Below are 27098 nucleotides of genomic sequence, written 5' to 3'. Positions count from 1 at the left end.
CTTTAAAATAAAGGCCACTCTCCTTTAAATATGTTAGGAATGTACTATATAAATATACTAAATGCATTCTTTCTTAATTGAAATAGAGATATTTCATATGTCATATATTATATCAAATGCCAAAATCTCAATAACTGTTAAAAACATAAAATAAAAATGTGTAAACAAAAACTCCTAGATTTTGAAAAAATGTGAAAATATCAATTGTTTTATGCAAATTTAGAATCCTGAAATTTAAATTCTAATTACTTATGCTAAAAGTAATAACTAATAATAGGATATACACAGACACATATTTTTGAAATGTGTATTTTGTATTTAAATGTACAATAACAAATATCAAAATATTTTGAATATTTAAAATGTTGTTAGAGAATATTTAATGTTTTAATAATCATTACTTTACTAAATATCAGTTATACATTGTCCACTCATATGAATGATTATTAAATAATACCACATTTATAATAATACCAATACTATATTTTAGCAAATATTTTGCAAATACAAATATGCAAAGTATTTGCTAAAATAAGAGAAAGTATCTAGATAGGAAGAAATATAGACTATGAAGTAAAACTGAATCTTGGTTTGTAGTTTTTCACAGACAACAATTTTAAAGATTTATGGAAAATTATCTGAAGTGAAAAATTTTTTATGATTTACATAATCATAATTTATAAACAATGCCATTCTGCAAAAATGTTAAAATTTTTTTGCTAATTATTTTATGAAATAACATAAAATTCAAAATCTATTTTAAAATTACTTTATGTAATTCTTTTGTAATTTTAGAAAGATTTACAGATTTTAACATTTGTAAAAATGAAATACACCTTAAATATTGTACAATAATGGAAAATTTTGTTCATTATTTCGTTTTTGTTCAGAGTTTTGTATAAGGTCATAAATGAGATTTTAACTAGCAATGGGTGAAAGATTTGAAATCTCACATTGATTTCATTCAACTTTTTAAAAAGTTAAGTATTTGAAACCAAAAAATAACCAAAATACGTAAACAAAACTATGACATGAAGAATAAATTAACTCTTCTAAGATAATACATCCAGAAATATCAAATATAGCTGATAACATATAGAAAATATTGAAATACATTTAAATATACATAGCTAAAATTTATTAGACTGCTAGCATGTTTTAAAGACTAATAAGCCATTCTGGAATGAATATCTCTTTAAGGCTTCAGAGCTAAATGAATTTATTTATACTTAATTTACAGTTGAAAACTGTGTGTTTGTGTGTGTTGTGTGTGTGTGAGAGAGAGAGAGAGAGAGAGAGATCTGTGTCTGAGTCTGTGTCTCTCTGTGTCTTTGTGTCTCTCTCTATATATTCCTTTTTAGACATATACACAAAAGAGCTGTTTGCTTTCAAAGCCCATGTTTTTTTTTGTTTGTTTGTTTGTTTTGTTTTTTTTTGTTTGTTTTTTTGAGATGGAGTTTCGCTTTTGTTACCCAGGTTGGAGTGCAATGGCGCTATCTCGGCTCACCACAACCTCCGCCTCCTGGGTTCAGGCAATTCTCCTGCCTCAGCCTCCTGAGTAGCTGGGATTACAGGCACGCGCCACCATGCCCAACTAATTTTTTGTGTTTTTAGTAGAGACGGGGTTTCACCATGTTGACCAGGATGGTTTTGATCTCTTGACCTCATGATCCACCCGCCTCGGCCTCCCAAAGTGCTGGGAAAAGCCCATGTTTTTTAACTACTGCAAGGTATTTCCTCTCCTCCCATTCTTTATTGGGCTAATATTCCTGTGGCTTTCTATGCCATATCCTTGCATACCCGTCTTAATTTGACAAAATCCACCAAGAGATACCCAATAAGAGATTTGCCTGCTTTCAATGTCATCCCAATTCACATTATCCCCTTCCGTACTGAGGGAATGTATTCTCTTCCTGGGTTCACAAGGCAGGGGTAAGTTTCAAAGAAAAAACTTCCCAGCGCCATACCTCCACCTACCTCTCCATCCCAGATATCAGAGGTCTTTGTTTAACTTTTGCACATGCGGGAAAAATTCAAAGATCAATCACTCCAGCAGAAGTTTAAAGGAACTCCTTTCATAGGACGAAAAAAATTGAATGGGGCGGGAATTCCTCCCAGGTTAAAAATCCCCTTCCCCCACACTGGGGTGGACTCCATATCTGGATCCCCTTCCACAGCCTTGTGGGAGCTGCTTTTCTCTCTATCCATTTCTATCTCCTTTTCTTCTCTCTCTGCCTAAATAAATCACGTTCTGCAAAAGTATTTGGGGTCCAATATTTACTTACGAGTGCACTGCACCCAACAGGGACCTCTCTCCCATTCTTGGGTGAGTGAGGGACCAAGAGCCTGGAAGCAAACAGCCCACCAGGGAGCGAACTGAGCTTCCCCCGGGTCCAGAACCCAGTCACAGTATCATCAGAGTGTTCTTCTAAAAAATGTAAATTTAAATATGTTCTTCCTCTTTATAACACTCTTATTGGCACTTCACCCTGTCCTCACTTTTAATTACCATTCTGCCATAAGAACACAGATCTGCCTTTGCTCACTACCTTGAATGCTTAGTTCATCTTTCACACTAACTTTTGAAGTATAATATTTGTGTAATTCTTTAATACCCAAATAGGTATCTCTCCACAAGCACATCCTACTTAATATATTTAGTGTATAATAGCAAGTGTATATATTTAATGTATCAAGTAAGATGTCTTTGTGGAGAAGTATCTACTCTTAAAATGTCTATCTTTCCAGGATCTTTGATTTTCTTCACTCTCATTACTCAATGAACAGCCAAATGAGTGCACAAACTTGCTGGGTTCTCCATTCTGTCATCAGAGCACAGATCTCCCTTTGCTCACTACCTATTGTCATTTGTTATTTTGTTGTTTGTTTGTGGATTTTATTAATGTTTTTCTTTTTCTCCTTCTTGGTATATTTCCTGATTGCTTATCACTGAGCTTTCTGGATCTGTGCTTTGATGTCTGACATTAATTTGGAGACATTCTCAGTCATTATTGCTTCATATATCTCGTCTGTTTCTTCTTTCTTTCTTTTCCTTTTGCTGTTCTCATTACACATATATTACAATTTTTGTAGTTGTTCCAAAATTCTTGAATATTATGTGCATTTCTTTTCTTTTTTTCTCTTGCTTTTTAGTTTTGGAAGTTTCCATTGTCAAGTCCTCAAGCTCCGAGATTCTTTCCATATCCAGTCTTCTGATCAGCCTGTCAAAGACATTCTTCATTTGTTTCAGTATTTTGATCACTAGCATTTATTTTCTGTTCTTTCTTAAAATTTGTCTGTTCTTACATGTTGTTTACTTTTTTCACTAGAGCCCTCAGCATGTAAACCATAGTTATTTAAAATTGCTGGTCTGATAATTCCAATACTTCTGCCACCTGACTCTGATTCTGATACTTGTTCTTGTCTCTTCAAACTGTGGAGCTGTTTTGTGTTTTGGTGTGCCTTGTTATTTTTTATGAAAGTCAAACATAATGTATTGGATAAGAGAAACCTAGTAATACCGGATTCTGCAGAGTTTTCTACTTGGAGTCTCTATTCTGGTAAGTTGTGATGCTCTGCATCCATGAGTCTTATCTCTCCAATTTGGGGCAGCAGTTTGCTCTATGGCCACAGTTATTTGACAGATCAAACACAAGTTGCTGATCTTTTGTTTGCTCATCTTTTACTTAAGTATGAGCTTTTAAATTGCCCATACACTAGGCCAGAACCTGGAAGTAATAAGTTTCTGTGTACCTATATTTTTTATCTTAATAAATGTGTGTTTATATGTTTTTTATTTTTAGGAAGCTGTATGTCACTCTATTAACCCATTAATTCTGACTAGTACATATTTTCAGAGTGGTTATTAATAACATCTTTATTTACCTTTTCAATATTAGAGATTAACTTGACAGAACTAAATGTTTTTAGAGCCAAATTAAAAATGATAATTATATTAAAAGTAACTATTTTGATAGAGGTTTGTTTAATTTCATTTGTTCATAGACATTTATGTTACTTTATTTATTTCATCTTTATGTAAACAGACACTATTCAGTTAAGACAGACAAATTTACTCTCCATAATCAAGCAGTCCCCAAATATCAGTATCTTGAAATAGTTAAGATACAATTTTAATTTCATATATTGCTGCTTGTCTGTGGTTTCCTGCACATTTAGTTTTTACTTGGACTCACAGGGTTACAGAATCAAACATCTGAACATCACTGGTGAATAATGCACCAGCTTAGAGAACTTGTGTTTAGAACTGGCAAACTTGAGAGTCACTCATATTTTTTGCCCAAGAAGTAACATGACCATACTTAAAAGAAGCAAGAAGGTATAAGCCTACAATGTGTTGGGAAGAAAAAACACATTTTCATTTTTTCCAGTTATTAAAATTTATGTATTAATGTTGTTGTAAGGGATAAAGAGTAATTTCTTTTCCTCACCCTTCACGAAGTTCATTCTGAGACACTTATAACAAAAGACAGATTAACAAGATAAAAACTTAGCAAATTCATGTAACGAGTTTTGTGATTGCCTTCAGAAATAAAGGCCCAAAGACCTAGGGAAAACTGTATTTTTTGGACCTTTCTGCAGAAATATGATTGGAGGTTAAAAGGGTATGATCTAATGATAGTAAACTGAAAGCGGGGGACTTAGCACAGCCTATTTGATCAGATTCTTTTTTGATTCCCTGTTTGGCATTTCTCCCTTCTAGGTATTAGACAGGACACCTGTCACATGAAGGTCTTCAGGGGAGAAAGGGAGGGTGAAGTTCAGAGAGTGATATTTCTGCTTCTGTGGTATTCTCAATTTCCTTCAGCTTAAAATAGTTGGTATGCCAAGATGCCATATTTTGGGGTTATCATATTCTGAACTCTAACAGCATGTATCTCTTAAACTGGCTCTACAACACACATTGCTTCTCTGTTAAATGTGAACATTGGAACACATATTTTCACACATTTGCAAACAACGCTTACTACTAACATCCATTTTGTATTTTTAATTTTATTTTTTAGCTTTTTCTACTTATTGTATAATGGAAAATATTTATTGTCTTAAATTAATATTTGAATGTATAATTTTAGGTGTATTTTTTACCTCTCTGTATTTTAACCTAAATATACAGAAATAGCAGTTGCAACAATCTGATTTAAAATAATTTTAAAATGATTAATTAGACATAGAGGTAATACACTATCTTGGAAAAGGACACTGCAAGAAAAGTCTAAAAAATTAAAATGAAGCATTGCATCTAATAATGGAGGACCCTTGGGCACTTATTTAACCTTTTAGCATTTCATATTATGAACCTTAAAAAATATGCAGTGTACTAAATAACATCTAGGGTGTCCTAGCTCTAGAAATCTGATTTATAAGAATTGGCAATGAAGATATATTATGACATTGCAGCTTGCTGCCACCTGCTTTGTTTATAAATTACCCAGACACTGAATTCTCAGTATTTCCAAACCTGCTGTCTAAATTTTAACTCTTCTTTGACTAATTAGGGATATCAAACTAGAATCAATTAGCAAAATTGTGCTAATTTTATGTTCGGCAGTTGCAAGGAAAGCACGATGCTCTTTTGATAAGATACTATATAAACACAAGTTCTAATCAACCCTTTGAGTAACTCATCACAGAGGTTCCTCCTGTGTAATGTGCACTGCACACATTAATAAACTGTTTTTCTTTTCTTCATTTGCCTTTTCTTAATCTGATTTACAAAACCCCAGCTGGAGAATCTTAAGATGGATAAGGTAAAAATATTTTTTCTCCATGACACCATTATATGCTTATGATCAGGTCAAAGCATATCCAGTAGGAACAAGTAAGCTAAATAATTAAATATGTAGTCTAACTTACGTGCTTACCTCTGTTGTATTGATGCTTCATTAGCACCTATTTTCTCATATATGATTCCCCATGAAGGAAAAAAAAAAATGAAAAGACAAAAAAAACAAAATTAAACAACAGATTTACTTCTTGGTTTAATTATGATAGCCAAAATTCAAAAGCCACTGCAGTATATCTCTAATCAGGAATAGTCTGATAGATGCCAGTCCAAGAAAATTCCCTTTCTCAACAGGGATCTGCAGTCAACTTGGTTACACTTTAGTCCTGTGTCCTCAGTGGCTAGAATGCAGGGGTTTAGAAAATAGTGGGTGGTTGATATGGTTTGATTGTGTCTCCACAAAATTCAAAATCTCATCTTGAATTATAATTCCCCAAATACTCATTATTCCCATAATCGCCACATGTCAAGGGAGAGACTAGATAGAGGTGATTGAATCATGAGGTGGTTCCCTCATGCTGTTCTCATGATAGTGAATTCTCACAAGATCATGCTGGTTTTATAAGAATGTGGTAGTTCCTTCTGCATTCATTCTCTTTCCTGCCACCCTCTGAAGAAGGTACCTTGCTTCCCCTTCGCCTTCTGCCATGATTATAAGTTTCCTGAGGCCTCCTAAGCCATGCTGAACTGTGAATTAATTAAACCTCTTTTCTTTATAAACTACCCAGTCTCAGGTAGTATCCTTATAGGCATGTGAGAATGAACTGATACAGTGGTGATATGTATGACCCCGCCTCTCACCATCATTCCTCATAACCCAGTTTCAAAATGTAGGCTACCTGTCCACACAATTTCAAATTCTGCTGGATTAGGGATTTGATTTTCAGGAGTAATGACACTTCCGCTAGTGAGCTCAGTATAGTGCCCACTAAACCTGAAGCTATGATGATTATTTGATCACTTTGAGCTTCTTGTGCTGCTGAATAGGTAGAGAAAGGAGTTACTATACCAGTCAGGATAAAAAACCTTAATTTTCATAAGAAGTCTTAGTATACATGTATAATTAAATGCATGCAATACTAAGCATCACATCATAGTTTCTCCAATTATTTTTTGGTTATACAAGGTTTGGTTAATAGGTTCCTCAAAAAGCATTTGAGAATTATATTCCAGGGTTTTGTTTTTCTGCTTGTTTGTTCCAATATTCATTATTATTTGTATAATTTATATTTGAAGGCAAACGGAGCTGGGTATAAAACCTTGGTTCTCTATTTTTCTTTCCTTGCATAACTTAAACATGTCCCTATCTTGTCTTCTGCTATGAAGTATTACCTTCAATAGTTTTAATACCAAACCTGATTTTCTTCTAATTAATGATTAGTTAAGTTTTTAATTGGATGTCTAAGTAGATTTACTTTTTTCAAATTTGTTATTCAGTATTTTTTTCTTATTTATCAGAAAATGCCCATTTATATTTTTGTGAATAAGTCTTTATTCTCCAATAGGATCCTAATAGTTCAATTTACTTGTAGTCTGTTTTATTTCAAAAAAAATCCTTAACATGTATTTATTAATTTTTCTATTTATCTGTTCATTTATCAGTCTGTCATCAATCCATTTTTTATGGCTTTGGTTTACCTTTTTGGCATCTCCAATAATATTATGCTGTATCTTCTGTATCTGTTTTCTATATTTCTTTTTTCCATCAAATTTGTTTTCTATTTTAATTTCTGTTTAATTAATATATTATTCAACTTTCTGTTCTCTAATTCCCTTATCATAATTTTTATGATGTTTATTGTAGCAGTATATAGTTCAGACTTTCTTCCTGTGATTTTGTTTTGTTTGTTTTCTTGGGCTCTCTCAATTATCGATTCATACTCTCTCATTGTTCATTCACAACATTTTTGACTTTGGTATTTTCAGTTACTGTTCTGTGAAGACTTTTAACTGTTTTTTTTTTATAATATCTTTTAGCCATTTTATGATTTTAGCATGTAACCGCATCTGTTTTGTTATCATTTTTTTCTTTTTCAATACATGTGGCATTTAGTTTTGTATCTTTTATTAAATAGTCTATGTGGAAGTCAAACTAAACTTTATATATTTCCTTTGTAATAGTGTTTTCATATACAGTCATGTAATGATGTTTCAGTCAATGCTGGACTGCATATATGATAGTGGTCCCTTAAGATGGTAACAGAGCTGAAAAATTCCTATTGCTTAGTGATGCTATAGCCTTCCTAATGTTCTAGATAAAACATTATTCACTACTCACATGTTTGTGGTGATGTTGGTGTAAACAAGTCTACTGCACTGCCAGTCATGTAAAAGCATAGGACATACAATTATGCACACTACATAATACTTGATAATGATAATACATGTCTGTTACTGGTGTATACATTTTCTATACTTTGTATTGTTATTTTAAAGTGCATTCCTACTAATTATTGATAAAAATGTTAAATATGAAACAGCCTCAGGCAGGTCCTTCTGGAAGTATTTCAGAAGTATGCCTTGTTATCCTAGGAGATGACAACTCCATGCATATATTTGCCCCTGAAGACCTTCCAGAGGAATAAAATGTGGAGTTGGAAGATAATGACACTGACGATCCTGAACCTGTATAGGACTAGGCTAATGTGTTTGTGTTTGTTTCTTAGTTTTTAACAAAAAAGTACAGAAAGAAAAAAATAGAAAAAAAGTTTATAGAATAAGAATATAAATAAGAGAAATAATTTTGTACAGTTGTACAATGTGTTTATGCTTTAAGACAAGTGTCATTACAAAAGAGTAAAACAATCCATTAAAAAATTAAAAGTTTAAAAAGTGAAAAAAGATGTAATAATCCAAGTTTACTGTATTCCTGAAGAAATAATTTTTAAAAATGAATTTGGTGTAGCCTATGTGTACAGCATTTATGAAGTCTACAGCAGGGCACAGTAATGTCCTTGGCCTTCACATTCACTCACTAATCACTTACCCAGAACAACTTCTAATCCTACGCGCTCCATTCATGGAAAGTGCTTTATAGAGATGCACTAGTTTTCATCTTTTGCACTATATTTTTACTGTGCCTTTTCTATGTTTTGATATGCTAGATACACAAATACTTACCATTGTGTTATAATTGTCTATGGCATTCAGTGCAGTAACATGCTGTACAGGTTTGTATCCTAAGAGCAATAGGCTATATCTTACAGACTAGGTGTGTTATATATGATGTTTTTGCTACAATGAAATTGCTTAAAAATGCGTTTTTCAGAACATATCCCTGTCTTTATGATATATGACTATATTATGTTTTAGAGACAGAGTCTTGTGTCAGCGTAGTTTTTGTATCTTTACTTCTTGAGGGAGGGCTATCATTTATTACAAAATGTTAGGAATATTAGGGCTCTAAATATAGCTGTTTCCATAGAGCTGAGATCAGACTTCTTTATACTTTTATTTCCAGATGATAAAACTCATTTTCTCCAATCTCAGTGTTTCCAGCCTTCTTAATTTGAAAAACATTCTGGACAGTCTTCCTCAAGTTACTATTTCATCCACTTAGAACAGGGTACAATGCTAGAAGTCTCAGACCTGTAGCTGAGTGACACAGCATAGCTGTGTGTGGTTTCATCTATGCATTTTCTCATTATTTTATGGTACATAAATTATTATTTTTACATTAGATGTGCTATTTGAATTACCCATTCATTTGAATAATTGGCAAAGCACAATTTATGTAGTTACACATTAAACAAATTTTTAAAATTTAGACATTAAGCAAAAATATTTTTCAGTCGTGTTTTTGAACAAGTAAAATAATTTGTTGTTTATTAATGTGTTAGTCTTGCAAGAAACTTGCTGTTTGTAATTTGTCCTACCAACCATATCCAGGTTGCACAGACATAATTTATTACGTGGTTTTGTTGAAGATTTCCTCATGATTTTTAATTCTCTCATCTGTGCTTTACTAATTCATTTGTTTTTATAATGAAATCAATTGTAAATAGCCATGACAATTTTATCAGAAATTGAACTATTTAAAAAATACGTTTAAATAAATATTTTTAAAGAAAAGTAACTACATCAAATATAATGATGTTTTATTCTGATGTGTAACCCTGATCAGAAATTTAGAAACTTGAAAGCAAGAGATCTACAGTTTTACTTGTGAGTTGTGAACCACTTTCTTTTGTTAAACTTGCTTTGAAAATAACAGAAAGACATTATTACTTCTGTATGACAAAGTTAAAATTCCATCTTATCCAGGAGAAACCAAGAGATTTAACAGAATGTCTAACTTTGTTACACTTTTATACCCTTCCTAGAATATGTAATACTTTTGTATTTAATCAGCATAACTTATATAGTGTCTTTTTTATTTGTTTTAGTCTATAAATGGCTAATTCAATTATATAAAAATAAACATTAAGTTTCTAAAGTTTACAATTAAGAATTCCATGTTGGGTGATTTAGTTACATCTCACAGAAATTAAACTTGTCTCTTGAAATATAACAGTTTTTTGAGTAACTTCTTGCTGCCATGCTCATGCTGGTCTGAGGTACAGTCTCATGAAGAATATAACCCCCAAACCTGGATGTCCCCCACCAATTGCTTTTAGCTATAGCTAAAAGAGATGTCTGGCTCAAGGAGAAAACTCACCTACCCACATGCCAGGCTGGCATATTAACCTACTTTTCAATAAGCCTTACAATCATACCATATGCAATACTAACACATATCATAGGGGTTATTCATTATGGACTAGAAGTATCTTAGTTCAGCATTTGTAGCTGAATTGCAATTTTTATTTGATTTTGTCTCATCTGTAGCTTTTATCCATAAAACTCAACACAATGTGGTTTCAAAAAAGATAATTTTAATGATTTTTTGTACATAAATCATGCTATGAACATTTTATTTTTATAGGTCACAATGAATCTGTTGGTATGCTGTGGAAAATCAGCTCAAATGTATTTTTGATGATAAATGGCCTATGACCCCAATTAGTCAAGAAACCATTTTAGTCTATTTTCGTAGTTATTAACACTTAATGAGAGCCTACAATGTCCCAGGCTTTATGCTAGGTACTTTACACACATTATTAAATTTAATTCTTATAGTCTAAGATGAGTATTATGCCCAATTACACATGAAAAAGGAATTGGAGTTTAGAAAAGTGAAGCAAGCTGTCTAAGGTCATGCATCTGGTAAAAATTAGGGGTGACTATGTCTGTGTAGTTGGAATAAACAGTATTTCAATTTTGTTCCCCTGACTGGAAACTTTAAGCCTCTGTAGAGTTAATAACCCCATTAGAATCCATTATGTGTTAATCAATAAAAAATTTATATTATTCTTTTAGCTCTCTCTGCTTTAGCTAAATTTTACTATTTAAATTTTTTATTATCAGAATATTGCCACATCCAGTAATTTCCTTGAAGATAATGAGTTCTTATGGCGATAGTTTTCCTATTTATTTCTTAAACTCATCTGAGTTAAATGCAAATCTGTTTTTTGAAGAAAAATGAATTTGACAAATAAGTGTTAAAAATACTTGACATATAACTGATAATATAATCTAAGACTTTTATAATTAAAACCTGAATATTTGTATTTATTTTAAAAAGAAAAAGAACATGATATATTAAGTATAATTTAAAAAACTGATCTTAAAAAATGGTCCTCGAAACCATTTTAGATTATTAATCAAGTATTAGAGAACAATTACTAGATTATTTTAGTATACTAACTTGGTATATATATACATATGCAATTTATTATTCATGTTAAGGTAAACTCACCACTCAACATTTGTTAATAGATGAGAGCTATATAGAAATAAGCTTCATGAAGAATATTCAGTATGAGTCAGTGGTGCCCTACAGATCATTCTTTTATTCATTTACTAAACCATTTATTATTTTTTCATGTATCCATTCCACTTAGCTAATTGTCGGTATATTTTAGGAGCAGATGCATTAATGATAAAAATTCTTCAAAAAGTACCTCCATACATAGTTTCATAGATGTATAAAAATTTAGTTATTTAGAGACGCTTAATATCTATTGCTAAATTATAGTAAGTTAGATGCCCTAGGTCAGAGATGTCTTATAATATACAAAGCGTCAATAGAAATGCTACAACATTATCTGGGGTTGACTCAACCTGGATTTGTATTAAATTTTGTATTCATACAAGCATACTTATTCAGCAATAGATTTCAGCACTGCATAAACTTCAAATGATTAAGAGCTTAAGTCTATCCTTAAAGAACAATGTACTTCTACACATCTAGCCATAAGAGTAGTTGTTGAACCTCTTAACATTCACAATAACAGAAGGATTTCTTTGTCAAGTTGTGCATTGTTCAGTTTACAAATGGCATTACATTGGAGTGCTAAGTTATTCATGTATTTGTGATTCTTGACATTGCTAAAACACAGATACAATCTCATAAGTTTAAGAGTTATCTTAAAAACATTATGAGAAACAATAATATATTCATCATGATGTGCTGGTCTACACTCAGGAATCAGTAGACAACTCTTTGTTGAACTTAAATGAATAGCTACTTGACTCTGACAAAATAGTCCTTAAAACTGAAAATCTCAGCACAATGTAATACTTCCTTCAAATCATTAAAGAAATAACTTAGGAATGGTTATTGTAAGGAAAAATATGACAGCCATTTAGTATTCTAAAGAATACTTTAAATCCTATCTGTGAATTTAGAGGAGGGAATAATAAATTGTATATAACTTACCTAGTACAGAGTAGGGCAAGCAACAAGGCCAATAGAACTGAGGTTGAACATTCTCTTTTCATTTGCACCTGAATATGGGTGGAAGGATACTTGTGTGCCTTTTCTGCTAATTCCGTAATTAAAACACTGCTAATGTATATAGCACAATTTACATTAATATATTAATGTCTATGTAAAAGCACTTGAAAAATTTAGGAGTACTCACATTCTAAAGGGGAAGACTACATCTGAACATTCTTTTTATAAATAACTATTTCATGCCATCAAAGTTGATTTTATGTTTACTAAGTTGTATAATAAAACTAGTTACTTCTATAACTTAGTAAATATAAATTAATATTATAGAATAATAGCAAAAACTTTGATATTGCAATGAAACAAGCTGGTTTTGAATCACAATTTTTCTATTTGTTATGTGCAGTTGACTCCATGTGACTCATTTTTTAATCTAGAAAAGAGGAAAAAATAGTTATAAGATTATAATTAACATTAAGTGTTATTTTACATAGCATTTAGTAGATATTAATAGTAAAAAATGTTGATACAAAATCGTCTTTGCTAAAACCCCTTTAATAAGTACAGCTTCTTTCTTTTATGATTCAAAATAAAGAAAATTTTTTTGTAGTTTTGTCCATTTGAAAAGATGAAGTCTGTCAATATCAGTTACTACTTTACTATTGCGATTTTTTTTTGAATATTCAACCTTCATTCTATTGTAAGAAATGTGAATTTGCTTTCTTTCCAAAGAAAACATAGGCATTTGTGTTTTATAATGGCTCATGTCGCTTTATAGAAAGATTAATGACTTGTAGCTGGAAGGCATGGGTTTAGAAGTATTCTCTCTCTTTTTTTAGCTATGTGACAATGGACACATCATTTATTACTCTTTTAGACTCTTCATAGGAAATTCTGAGGACTAATATAAAATGTATATAAATGAATAGCCTCAGAGTTAGCATTTTGAACAAAAAATCTTCTTGCATTAAATCTGACTTTTTCATCTTAAAAATCATCAACATCGACTGATACCAAGTAATGTAACTATTTTGGTTAGTTTCAGTCTTCATCCTAATAAATTCTCTAAAATATCTCCTATCAAAATGAATTGTTCCCATGAAAAATGTACCTCAAGCTTGCCCATCCCTCAGCATGGGACCCAGGATGGCTTTGAATGCAGCCAATATGAATTCGTAAACTTTCTTAAAACATGAGGGTTTTTTTTTGTGATTATTTTTAAAACTCATCAGCTATCGTCAGTGCCAGTATATTTTATGTTCAGGCAAAACAATTCTTCCAATGCGGCCCAGGGAAGCCAAAAGATTGGACAACCTGATGTACCTTTTCATTCTTGTACACAATTTAGCATTGTTTTTCTGTTAAACATATTTTACCATTAGTCATTCTGAACTAATATACAGATATTTTTCAAGTATAAATAATCTATTACACTAATTACATTTGAAGAGTCTTTGCCTTTATATTATACTAGTATATACATTAACAGTATTTTACATGAATAGTTTACACTAATTGATATTACTTAGTGTCTTTGACAAGTAGTAATTTATTTTTGCACAGGAATTATTTCAGTCCACAATTAATATAACATTTAGTTTTTTAAAAAGATTAGTTATTAAGAGAAAATATTACTGTGAATTACCACATCATATGTACTATCACAATTTTTTTTTGTTTAAAGTACAATTTTCATTCTAATCATGTTTCTAGTTACTAATAAATTATCTACAAAATGCCATTCATGGAGAAATATCCTGATTCAATAAGACAAGTACTAACACAGTCACCAGATTATGGAGTCTGGTTCTGAAATGAACAAATGCCCAATGCTTCCTTTTAGAAATGTATATATATATTAATCTCAAAGTATAATAGCTATAAATGAAATGTATAGTAGGTTATCAAGAGCCTAGCACGTCTTTTTTGAGGGCACTCTATTTTCATATGACAAATTTGAATCCGTCCCTAGATTTTTAATGAAAAGATACAGGGGAATGTTGTTCTACAGTATTGCAACATAAAGGTACTCAAAGCACACATAAGTAAGATGCCCTTTTTTCTGCACTTTGAAGCATAGCTTTCACTTCTATAATTCTCTACTAATTTTTACACTGAATTCTGCTTTATAAGTTATTTTGATACATTTTCTGTACAACTCAATTTAGTCTGACAGCATTACATCTATTATTTGCAAATCTGAAAAACAAAAGTTTTTTTAAAATAAGAAGTTTATTTGCAACCCACTAGGTAGCAAAATATAACACAATTTACATAGGCTACATTACTCTTTGTTGGAATGGACATTCATATGTTTTACTGATAAATAATAATATGAAGCTGCCCAGATTCAAGTGGTAATGTTTTCTAATATATAAAATGTGAAGTTCTGAAACACTTATTTACAATATGTTCTCTATATTTTATATGCTTAATTTAATAATTTGAGGATTTACTGCAGTTTCTGACTTCTTACATACTATTGCCAAAGTAGTTCTGTTTGGTGGATTTTTCAATTGTAATATAATTAGATTAAATAAAACATATACACACTCACAAAAAATAATATTTGTGACCATATGTTCTTACTTTCATTTAGTGAATTATCTGGGCTGTCATTTTAAGCTAGGAATTATTCTTTCATTCATTTCAACAAAGCATAAATATTTAAATACAGCAGCGGTTCTGAAATGTTTAGTACAGTTATATATACACACACAAAAAAAAATGTTCTAAGTTCCTAGTTACTAATTTTCCACTTACTAAACCAATCAGAAAGCAATTCATGAATATTATATGATATATTGCTAAATTGCAATGATAAACTGAAATATTATATGATATATTATAATGAAGTTCTTAAAACTGGGCAAAGAATATGCATTATTCAATACATTTTGATATCACCAGTAAATGTGTAATAAAATGGAACTGACTTACCCTTCTTATGTAAGAGGTTGTTTTATGAGATGTCATCTAGGTAGTATATTGTGGTACAGTCCAAATTCATGAACTGTTTCACATTCAGATTGATATCAGAAGGATTTGACAACACAACACATGGGATATAAAATTCTTCACAAAACATTACAGCAAGATGGGAAAGGTTTTAGGCTGTTTCCTCACTTCATTTAGAGTAATTAGAATATTTAGCTTTTATTTAAAGATACTAATGCTTATAATGCATAATATTTAAATGTTTATTTTTCTTCTAAACTGTATGTTGCCTTTGTCTCAAATGTTAAGTGTTAAGGCAAAGCTTTCCAAACAGCATGAAGGAGTTTCAATTACAGTAGTTGTAAATTGTCAATGAGTCATATGAAAAGCAAAGATTAGTAAAGATTCAGGAATATGGGTAGTTTTTGTCTGGATATAATACTTCGAAAGTATTTTTCAGAAAGTTAAGACTGGCCAACTTATCTACACACAATTTAATTTTAAAGGAAAAACATAAATATGCATTATTGACACTGCTTTACAAAGCAAAAAGCAAAACAAAAGAAAACAAAACATAACTTTGTATTTGAAAAAATAATGGAGCTTTCTGATTCCATTAAATAAGCACTTTCTGAACTTGTACATGCAAATGGGTGTACGTCTTAAATTTGTGTCACAAAGAAATGTTTTACATTATTTATCTTAGAAAAAAATTTTAAATAGTGCCAATGAATTAACATTGACATGCTTGATAAAACAGAAAGTTCTAAAGCAAAGGATGGCTACGATATTTTGCTACTCAAAGTGAAATAGAGTAACTACTACCATTGCACATGCATTCTGAGGCTCCTTCTACATTCCTGTTTCTCTAGTAATGGTTGACTGATGCATTGCTACCCACTGGGGCAATACCGATAATGCTGTTGCTGCAATTGCTGCTGCAACGGCATCAAAAGACTTCTTTAGGCTATTATGATAGGATAAAAGAGAGTTACAAGTTCATTCTGAACCCCTAAAGAGCCCTCTCCAATGTCTTGTCAGCTGCAATCTCTCTGAAAGCTTATGTTCATCAGGTCCAGCCTACAGCAAATAGGAAATCTCAATAGGTAGTCTGTTCAGAAGAATAGGAAAATCAGTAGAATTAGATCATTTCATGGCAATTCAACCAATGAATGAGGCAATTTTCCCATTTTTTATCTATTTTTTAAACATTTTATTTGGCTAATATAGGCATAGCATCTGAAAATTCTTTGAAAAGTCAGTGCTCTGCCACTCAATTTTTTTATTGAGCTTGCAAATTATTATTTCAATAGAACAGGTCTTCTCAAGACAAAGGAAGGAAATTTCAATCAGTGAAATTGAATATGTGAAGCTGGATATGTATTGTATAGCTTAATGCAAATAAATATAAATTCCATTTGAACTACCTACATTTTCTATAATTAAAAAAACTATTTTGTTAACTATATTATAAATTCTATTGCCTACTATTGACATATACTTGTCTACATTGATATGTAACAAACATTGACCATAAAATCCATTGACAAACTATTTTGTCTGAATCCACTTAAGTTCTAAAGAGGCATATTTTGTAAGAAAAACATTCTGGAATGCACATGATAATAAATTTTTCTCTCTCAGATTTTAGTAATCCAAAAAAATATTGTTAACAATATATTGATTATTGCTGGAATAATAAAATTATTTTGGATCACAAATATATAGGCTAAATCAATTTAAGTATAAATAATACATTTATTAACATCCTACTTGATAATTATATTTTGGAAACTCTTTTTGATTTCTAAACTTAGGAGGTAAACATATTCTCTAAATAGTAGAGAAAAATATCACCAGTGTTTATATCTTCTAAATATTTCTTTATTGTTTAGAATTTGTAATAGCAAGTAAGTATAATGACTTTTAATCTTTAACAATTTTCATGAATTTTTTCATCCATGGAGGTCATACTTTTCTAATCAGGCATATGTGAAAGGGGTCACTTGAAACTCTGAGAGTCCAAGGAAAAACTGATAGTGAATTACCAGAAAAACTGCCATCATTGGAATGGCTTATACTGTGGATAAAAATACTAGCTCACCTTGTTCATTTATGGACTGTTTCTCTGTTCTAAATTTTATAAGTAATTAGAAAAGTATATCTGGATATTTGAAATATTCTGACTCAAATTCATATGTATATGATATTAAATAAATTCAAATGTATATATATTACTTAAAATTCTTTCTACCATATGTAATTTTCAAATCCTTAACACTGTTATTTTTAAAATTTCTTTTCTCCCTAATAAATATGTGTATGAATATATGTGTATAAATTTATAAGTGTTCTATTTGACATCATATAGACTGGGTTTGCATGTAGAATTCATCTGGTTTATTAGTCATTTCAGTAACAATATGTGTTACAGTTGCATAATAAAGATATGTAACTGGTGATTGCCTTATTTGACCTTTTTAAAAGATTAGACTACATTTTATTGGAAAAAAACCTTCAAATAGATCTAGTAGCATGTGATAGTAAAATATGTAGATTCACAAATATGACAATTTCTCTATGAATAGAGAATGTAGATTACTTTATGTTAGTGCTTTGAGTCAGCCATATATAAACTACCATTTCTATAATTGTTATAAATGATGGAAATTCTAAGGTACTTAGGCAGGTTAGAATACATCATATTTATATGGTGTTAAATTGATAGTTGGGTGAAAATTCAAAGTTTTCAGTTCTTTCCTAAATAATAACTTGTGACAGTATGATGATTGCTGAATTTATTAATTTGATTTAGAACAGTTCACTGTGATTTACTCAATAATTAGATGATTATAATTTTAAAAATAGATTAGTCGTTTATTAAATATAAAAATAGAATTACCAGGTCTCACTTTTGATTCAAAAATAAACATAATACATTTGATGTCATTTTGTACTTTTCACTGGTAACTATAATATGCCAAACTGAATTACAGGCTACTGTGGAAACATTATTTTATGCTTGTGTAAGTCCTAGGAATATTTTGGGAGAATTAAAACCTATAAAACTTCTAGTGTATTTTTTTCTTTCTCAATTTATAAAAATTCTGTGAACATACCCACACATATAGTGTCAATAAGAAATAGGAATTCAATGGTTTTCCAAGAAATATAAAAACAACATAGTCTTAATGTTTCTTTCATTAAAATTTGAATACAAATTTTACAAACACAAATCCAAAATCATTTCCACAGAGCCCGTGGTCTGGTGTTAAGGTTTGTGTCACGGACTACCTATGGAGAATTCGTAGGTTCTGTATTAGCGACCACACTCTAACACCTTTGCCAAGCTGTAGCCTGATTGAGAAGTGTGTGACCTTAGAAAGCTGAGTCAGAGCCTGAAGATGCTAACAGCTGGAGACTGTTAACTAACTGCACTTCTCTCATTTGAACAGCAATTTCTTTATTGAGTGGCTCAAATTTCTTTATTTGAGTGGCTTGCTCCACAGCTGCAGAGTCTATTCTTTGCATCATAGATCCACTTCTCCATAAATACTCAGAGAATATTCTTTTTAGGGATCCAAGGGGCCTCTCTTCCTTAGGAGAAACTTAAAAGGAGGAAATAGTAAAACAAACTATTTCTCATCCATGGTGGAAAATGAAACAAGGGGAAGTTCATGCTTTCTCTAGCGTAGCCTCTTGGTTTTATGATCACAGCAAGTGGTTAAAGGCCTGACTGTTATTTCCATTTTGGCTTGTGACTTTAATTGGCTACTTCAACACCTGGCAGTTTAGGACTCTCTCTAGCTCACCCGAGCACCTGAAAAACTGGCTCAGCAGCTGGGTAATCAATTAAGCAGAATACCATTGTGAAGAGCCAAAAGCTGAAATATGCTGCAGGGCACTTTTGAGAGGGGCTGTTGGAGCCTCTCTTACATTCTAAAGGGGTGTGCTAGTGGATTTGTTGCAAGAGTTTGAGGGCCCTGCAGAGTACTTCACCCATAAGTCTTGGGAAGTGCTAGTGGAGCCAGTGGGGCACTTGGCAGCCATGCCCATTGGTCTTGGGAAGTGCTAGCAGAAGGAGTGCAGCATGCTTCAAGGATCCTAACAGGTTGTTTATATAGGCTTTTTCGTTCCAAGGGGGGCGGGGTCTGTGGTTGTCTTTTGTCCCTGAATCCTGGCTAAACTCGCTTAGTGAGTCAGGTTACAGATCCCATGGAGCAATTTGAAAAAAAACTAGAGAAGCAGTTCCCTAGCTGCTCCCTAGCTGCTCCTAGTGGCTATAACCACTGTCTGTGGGCTTCCAGCAATAGGACCAGAGATGGAGTTGGGACTCCTGGGAGTTGAGGTGCTCTAAGCAGGCCCCTAGTACTGATAAAAACTCTGCAGCACAGTAACTTGTTGAAACCTCAGAAGAAAAACAGAAGGGTCTAGAGCCTTCAAGATTACTTTGCGGAGGGGCCCCAAGAGACTGGTTAGTACTTCTCCAGAAGTAATCTTACTAAAACTAGTAAGAGAAAGGGACATGATATAGCTCACATTACTACAAATCCCCTCCTCTAAGTGCCTGAGAAGGCCCTGTCAACATCCCGAAACACAAACGGCAACAGTGATAGCCGCAGTTAGTTGTTCATCCCAGCTCCCCACCTTCTCCTCACTACCCCAGAAAACTTGTGGACAAATCCTGACAAAGATTTAACTCCCCTAATTCTCTCTGTGGTCCTGGAGACTAATCAAAGAGCTGGGTCATTCCTGTCCAGACTTCTCAACTTTCTGAAATGAACTCAATCAGGGGTTAAACCATAGCTTCCAAGAAAGAACTAGAGACTCTATGCCAAGGTTAGAGTTCACTGTGGAAATAAAAGAAAATTACATCTCTTGGGCATTTTAGATAATAGTGCACAGGTGACTCTCATGCACCAAATGGAGGAAAATGAATGCTCTCTGGTTTGGGGGTTGAAACTACCAACCTTGGGACCTTTGTCCAAGCTTAGCTATGTATGAGTCCCTTTGGGACCTACAAAACTCTACTGTTAGAGCCCCCCCCACTGCTGAGTATGTCATTGGTATTGATGTAATTTCTATACACATCCCTGCTAGTGTTTACTCTCACATTTTCCACTAGCTAACTGTAAACAACCAGGTAACTTATATTTAAGGTCATTAATGCTATAAGCTTTAAAGACAAATAATGAGAACTAAACCTTAAATTTGAAGGCAGGATTCTTTAGGATTGATATTACTTCAACATAACTATCCATGTTATATGCACACAGTATTCAATTCTTCATTGAATCAACAAATATTTTTCGAGTGCCTATAACGTTTCAAATTGTACTGCCAACTCAGTTTCTCCTGGCATGTATATTAATTTCTAAAATAAACATTATGAGAAGTAGTTCCAAATCAACAATTAAGTAAAATTTGAAAGATTTTGATATGGTTTGGCTGTGTCCCACCCAGAGCGTGCTTTGAATCCCCACGTGTAAAGAGCGGGACCAGGTGGAGATAATTGAATTATGGGGGCTGTTTCCCCCAGGTTTGTCTCATGATAGTGAGTGAGTTCTCGTGAGATCTGATGGCTTTGTAAGTGGTTTTCTCCTTTTCTCGGCTTTCAGTCTGTCTCCTGCCGCCCTGTAAAATGGTGGCTTCTGCCATGATTTTAAGTTTCCTGAGGCCTCTCCAACTATGCAGAACTGTGAGTAAATGAAACCTCTTTTCTTTGTAACTTACTCAATCTCGTGTATTTCTTCATAGCAGTGGGAGAACGAACTTAATACAGATGTCGTAAGGGAACATTAGCAACAACAAGATGAAAGCCTAATCTGGTGGTTTACTATTTAATGTATTCATAATATCAAGTCAGGACAAGTAGACACTCTTCTCTTTGATAGATATTATGGATAAAATTGTGAACTGATCTATTACATTCCTGTTCATTGAGTTTATCATGTGAAATTAATTATGTAATCAGAAAAAATATGCTACAGCTGTTAAGGGGTTCCATCTGATGTTGTGAGCGGAAAATAGATGTCTACAAAAATAAGGAGCAGAAGGATATGTCAGTGAGGAAATGGGGGTAAACTAGAGATCTAAACAAAGTACAAATGTGTTCTCAGTAAAAATCAAAGTCTATAAAGAAGGATAAGTCTCAGGAAATGACTAGGCAGAAGGTAACATTAGTCATTTGAAGAATTAGACAAGCCAGGGTGATTAAAGTGAGATATGAGAAGAACAAAAGACTGTTGCAATGAGGTAGGGCTCCATCACACAGGTCTGTTTAGTTCATGTTGTGGATTTTGGTTTTTCCTCTTAGAACATTGTGAAGTCATTAACATACTTTACACCAGAATTGGGGGTTTGGTTTTGTGTGTTGAAAGTTCTGCATTGGTTGTCCTATAGAAAACAGATTGGAGAAGAGGCAGAATGAATGTGTGGATGTGATGGGGAGGGAGGTTAAATGGGAATATAAAAATAATACCAGAAAAAAAGCCTACAGTGTAAGAAAATGTGGTCATCAAAAAATAACAGTAATTTCATAGGTAAATATAAGCAAACACTTATCATATAAAATGGTAAAAATAATAAAGAAAATCCCGGTCTCAGAGAAGAGCTCTCCATCCAGCCTGCAGGTGCAAACATGAAAGTTTTCTGTGGTATAGAAGGTAATTAAAGCCAGGTGAAACATAAAAGTTGTCTATGGACATGTAATCCCAGCAATCTGGGAGGCTGATCACTTGAGACCAGTGGTTCATGATCAGCCTTGGCAACATTGTGAAACCCTGTCTTTACTAAATACACAAAACAAAATAAGAATTAGCTTGATGTGGTGGTGCATGCCTGTAGTTCCAGCAACTTAGGAGGTTGAGGCATAAGAATCTCTTGAACCTGGGAGGCAGAAGTTTCAGTGAGCCCATATCGTGCCACCACACTGCAGCCTAGGCGACAGAGGGAGACTGTCTGGAAAGAAAGAAAAAGTTTGAAAAAGTGTAGAATAAGGATTAAATAAAAGTAACTCAAACCTTGAAGGACAAATGCCTCTGTGTGTGTGTGTGTGTGTGAGAATGTGTTTTAACAGTGTGTGTGTATGTGTGAGGATGTAATTTAAAAAGTACCCAGAAAAGTAATTTCAGAAAAGATGAAAAATAATTAAAATTTTCAATTTATGTTTAAAAAATAAACTTTGTTCTATAAACTGGAATATTTTTTCCCACAGCTAACATGGGGTTACTGAATAGCAACAACATCAGCATTTGAAATGATACAGTCTTTGACATCTAAAACAAAGTGCAAGATAACAGAATGCGTTGGAAAAGATTTTTGACCACTAGTATTGCTCAGAAACACAAATCAGGCAGTCACTATCTCTCTGGGGAAGACAAGCTTTGTGATGAGGCCGAGGTCATTGCTAGTCACTCTTGCATTACTGAACAATTTCCAATTTTACCTACTTTTATTTTTTTATTATTTTATTTATTTAAATTTATCTATTTAACTTTAGGTGAATACTATATCAGGCATTTCTCCCCATGTTGTTGACCAAGCATGGGGGCTCACATCTGTAATCCCAGCACTTTGGTAGGCTGAAGCAGGCAAATCACCTGAGGTCAGTTATTCAAGACCAGCCTGGCAAATATGGTGAAATCCTGTCTCTACTAAAAATACAAAAATTAGGCAGAGGAGGGCCTGTAATCCCAACTATTCAGGATGCAGAGGCAGAAGAATTTCTTGAATCTGGGAGGCGAATGTTGCCGTGATCCGAGATTGTACCACTGCACTCCAGTGGTACAATCTGGATGACAGAGCTCTGTCTCAAAAACAATAATAATAATAATTTTAAAAAACCCTGCAGTATAAGAAAATGTGTTCATCCAAAAAACAGCAATTTCATAGGTAAATATAAGCAAACACCATATAAAATGGTAAAAATAATAAATCATTGGGTTAGAAAGAGAGAAAACAAATATAATAAAATATTATGTAAGTCAATAGGGGAGTAACTAGAATTATTATTCACCCAGTAATAGGTTGAATAATTTCTAAGTGAGCAGATACTACAAGTGAATTTAGTGAAAAACTGAAATATAAACAAACCAAAATAAGGCAAAGATTAGTGAAATATGAACAGGAAGCTTGGAAACACTAGCATGTATGTTGTTAATCAAATCACAGTTTTTAAAAGTCATATTAATTTGGAAATTAAAAAGAATTCTAAGTAAGTCACACATCAAAAATATAAAAATTTGAAACTTTTTTTACAGTTGAACAATTATAAAACATTACATATTTAGTTGAGATGACTGAAACCAAAGTAGTAATTAGAAAATTTTAACCTTAAAAAGAGGTAGAGCTAATGCTTCAACCCAAAACTTAAGATGTTGTAAAAATTCCCTAAAATTTTTCAAAAGGAAACTAGTAAATATGAGAATAGAAACTAAGTTGAATATAGAAATATTCTGGAGAAACCACCAAAAGCAATACCTTTTTAAAATAAGCTGATAAAATTCATAAATAGCTGAAAAAATCAATATAAAAATAAGAAAAAGCACAAATAAACAATATTTGTTGGGAAAAGAAAAATTTATACAATGAGTAACTTGTCAAAACTTACTAAAGAAATTTGGAAAAGAAAAATCTTGCATTATTCTATGATCATTATAAACAAGCAGTAGTTAAAATTTTTCCAGGTTTATAAATGAAAGATTGAGAGCATTTTTTATAACTTCTCAAGAAATAGATTATTTAATTTTCACTAAAAAATTCTCAGAGAATTAAAAATAAAAGTGACAGTTTCCATAATACATACAAGCTAATATAAACCTAACTGCAAAACAAGATAAAGATATTAATATAAAGAAAGAAAAAATTATAGTTCTGTCTCTCTTATGAACAAGAATTGTAAAATCTGTAATAAAAATATTAGCAAACTAAATCTATCAGTGTATATTCAAATATAATACGTCATGGACAAGAATGGGTATCCTGGGACGATGTAAGCAGCATTTCCAATCAGGAAGTGATTTAGAAAAATCTTGTGTCATGGAAGACTTCACTCTGGCTGAAGGCATTGCAGAACGCTGAGGAAGTAGATGTTGAAGAAAGAAAGAGCTAGTGTTTCCAGTTCCAGGGTACAGGCACAGTTCACTTGAGGCCAACCTGCAGTGAAGGAAGAACTCAGAGTCCATTTTCCTGTGTTACCGAAGTTAGGAATAGAGCCTTTGGTCACATTGTGGCCAGGCCTTCTCCCTTGTTGGGCTTCACTAGGCTCCCAGTGCTACACCTATTCCAAAATATTTTTTTTAATTGAAACATAATATTTGTACATATTCATTGGGTACATTGAATTTCCCATGCATCTAATGTGTAGTGATCAGTTCAGGGTAATTAGCATATCTATCATCTCAAACATTTATCATTTATTTGTATTGGGAACATTGAATAACCTACTTCAAGCTACCTGAAAATCTACTAGTGTTAACTACAGTCATCCTAACAGTGGTATAGAACACTAGTATTTATTCCTCCTATCTAGCTTTAATTTTACATTCTTTAACAAATCTCTCCCTGTCCTTTTCTTCCATTACCCTGTGCAAATAAGACCAAGCCAATAACTTTAGTTAGGACACTGCAGATTACAATGGAATAACAAGTTTGTGAGACTACAATGTGCACCAGATTAAAATAGTGAAGAAGAGCTATTTATATAGAAAGGTTGGAATGAGGGATTTTCACTAAAGCAAATTAACTTCTTGTCAACTGCCAAAACAAAACAAAACTGAGCGTATGAATGTTAGTATATTGAAGGCATGTTATGCCAATTTCTGTGCAGCATGCTCAAAGTTAGAACTTCTTCACTGGTGCATATCAATTATTAATAGTCATGTTTTTGCCCCTTCTTGCCAAATTTCAGGCATGTCTTATTTTAGATGGAGTATAGCTTTAGCCTCTAGTATCCTCTGTTGTACTTTTCACTTCTCTGGGAAAACTTTTCCTTTTTCCTATCCATTGATCTTCATTTATTACTGAGGAAAATCACCTTTTCCTCCCTTTGTTCCCCACAAGGCTCTTCTTTTCATCTACCCCTTTACCAACCCCAGCCCAGTGAGTTTTTTTCCTTCTTCTTATTGTCTACCTAACTCAGAACGTAAAACATTAGCCAATACAATTTTTAGTCGAACTTACTTCAAAAGCAAGGAAAGTTTTATTTTAACTTGAAAACCCTCCCAGGAGACGAAAAATAATTGCAAGTCATTCTTTAACACAGAATAAGATCCTGAAAAGGTAACTGTTTAGCATGTCATGTAAACATGGTTTAATGCACATTAATTTCTTACAACATATACATTATGAAACAACTTACTTATTTGCCAATATGACTCCATGAATATGCTATGATAAAATATGCTGAAATATGTAACATCATTTCCAATAATCTGTGGAAATAAAGTGGTTGGGCTGCCTAAAATTTAATGTCCCAAATTCCAAACAAATTATCTGTTAATTTCAAACAAACAATTTACTTACATAAAGGGTAACTTTCTGAATATATACATAAAGTTAAACTGTATCAAACCATTTAAGGTATAAACTTGAATTCAAGATAGTGTTAAAATTTTATTTAGAAAATTACTCATCCTTTTCTGCCTATATATACCTATATTTATTAAAATATCAGCTCAGCATAGTTCTCTGTATGTCTATCAATTTTGGGTTAAACCTAACATAACTAGAAGTATAGCGTTTGAATAATAGAAATGGCATTTTAAAATAGGCTCTTTTTTTAGAGCAATGTGCATATGTATAAATAAACATATTGCTTCAATGAACTCCTTATTCACAGAAAATATCAGGTATGCAGTAATGTTTTACACAATTTCTAAGAAATAAGATAATGGTTTTTTTAATTTCCTTGAATCTTTCTATATAAGCATAACTTTTAATAAGGTATTTAAAACAGCTTTAAGAAAACACATAACCATTAGTTTTAAGTACACTTATTTTCTCTGATTTTAATTTCAATACATCAAAAATCATTTTCCATAACAACAAAATTATGTCATTATCATTTTAGTTATCCATAGTAAAAATACTTATTTAAATTTGCATTCAGAAGAAAATGATGAAACGTTTTTCATCCAAAACCAGATTTCATAAGATTGTAAGAAAAAGACAGATACAGATAAAAAGTAAACTGCTAAAGGCGCTATGCTTCAAGCCGACAGAGCAGTGATCTCAATGGCGGCTATCCATGAATTTTAAAGCAAGTGAACAAGAGAACCAGTGAACCTTTAACTGACATTTTTTAAAGTTCACTAGACTTGGGAGAGATTCTAGAGGATTTGAAAGCAGTAAACATGACTATGTTATTTCAAAAGGGTCAAGATAGAAGCAAAAAAATATATTATGAGAGCAGCAAGTTGAGAAAAGTCTTACTAAAGCTGCATGTTGAAAGAATACAGAAAAGAGAATTCTTTTAATTTAAAATGATCACCACAAATACACTTGTTAAAGTGCTTAAATAATACAAACACATCATAAGAAAATATATATTTAAATTTAAACTCAAAGTTGATATTGAAA

General features: G+C 32.3%; 1 long non-coding RNA gene across 1 annotated transcript in view; it reads left to right on the top strand.

The window, feature by feature from the left end:
• LOC135277789 (uncharacterized) overlaps nt 1–27098 on the top strand; it is a 275047-nt gene that overhangs the window by 158547 nt on the left and 89402 nt on the right. The window contains exon 4 of the long non-coding RNA XR_010345380.1: nt 21137–21216. This is a non-coding gene — a long non-coding RNA (uncharacterized LOC135277789). The remainder of the gene's footprint in view (nt 1–21136; nt 21217–27098) is intronic.

This window comes from Aotus nancymaae, unplaced genomic scaffold (genome assembly GCF_030222135.1).
Source record: "Aotus nancymaae isolate 86718 unplaced genomic scaffold, 86718_ANA_hifiasm-v0.15.2.pri h1tg000033l, whole genome shotgun sequence".
Lineage (NCBI taxonomy): Eukaryota > Metazoa > Chordata > Mammalia > Primates > Aotidae > Aotus > Aotus nancymaae.
This window is presented reverse-complemented; position numbering and strand designations above follow the sequence as displayed.